This window comes from Mesocricetus auratus, unplaced genomic scaffold, assembly GCF_017639785.1.
Source record: "Mesocricetus auratus isolate SY011 unplaced genomic scaffold, BCM_Maur_2.0 Super-Scaffold_100014, whole genome shotgun sequence".
NCBI lineage: Eukaryota > Metazoa > Chordata > Mammalia > Rodentia > Cricetidae > Mesocricetus > Mesocricetus auratus.
In genome coordinates, this window is record NW_024429197.1 from 8,431,692 (window position 1) to 8,432,787 (window position 1,096).

The following is a 1,096-nucleotide window of genomic DNA, read 5'->3' on the forward strand; positions in this document are numbered from 1 at the left end:
TCACGCTGTCCCCAGCACCAGGTTTACCACCTCCCCATCATCCCCTGGAGAGGGATGAATTGCAGAGGAGCAGGGTGAGTGGGCAGCAGATTCTATCTCAGGGCATCTATTTGACTTCCGCTGAAAATGTCCAGAAGAGAAAAGCAATTCCTTGATGGGGAAGGGTTTAGGCAGGGAATTCAGTCAGTGGGGTGAATATAACATAACTGGGTTTGACCGGAATCTCCTACCAAAATTACCAGGGTTCCACCAAAGGGACAAATATCCTCTTTCCGCCATCTTTCCCCACCGTCACCATGGTGAGCACCAATGTCCTGGCTGATGCTCTGAATCTTCGGCAATGCTGAGAAGAGAGGCGAACGCCAGGTCCTCATCAGGCCCTGCTCCAAAGTTGTCGTTCGGTTCCTAGCTGTGATGATGAAGCATGGTTACATTGGTGAATTTGAAATCATCGCTGACCACACAGCCGGGAAAATAGTGGTGAACCCCACAGGCAGGTTGAGCAAGTGTCGAGGGATCAGCCCTAGACTTGAGGTGCAGCTCAAAGACCTAGAAAAATGGCAGAGCAATCTGCTCCCACCCTGTCAGTTTGGCTTCATTGTACTGACAGCCTCAGCTAGCATCATGGACCATGAAGAAGCAAGACGAAAACACACAGGAGGGAAAAATCCTGGGATTCTTTTTCTAGAGATGTAGAACACATAAATAAAAAGCCTCCATAGGGGAAAAAGGGACAAATATGATACAGCACCCCTAAAAAAGAACCCAATGCTATGGTGATATCTTGCTTGTACAAATAAAGCCTGTCTAAAATAAAAAACACCAATGATAGCTTATGCTGGAGAGGATGTGGAGAAAGGGGAACACTCCTTCATTGCTGGTGGTAGTGCAAACCTGTATAGCCACTGAAGAAATCAGCATGGCAATTTCTCAGAAAATTATGGATCAACCTACCTCAAGACCCTGCAATACCACTGTTGGACATATGCCTAAAGGAGTCACATTCACACCACAAGGACATTTGATCAACTATGTTCATAGCAACATTATTTTTAATAACCAGATCTTGGAAACAGCCTAGCTACCCCTCAACTGA

General features: G+C 46.3%; 1 pseudogene; it reads left to right on the top strand.

Annotated features, from left to right (window-relative positions):
- The first annotated feature begins 296 nt into the window (after positions 1-296).
- Positions 297-696, top strand: LOC106021908 (annotated as a pseudogene).
- The last annotated feature ends 400 nt before the right edge of the window (positions 697-1,096 follow it).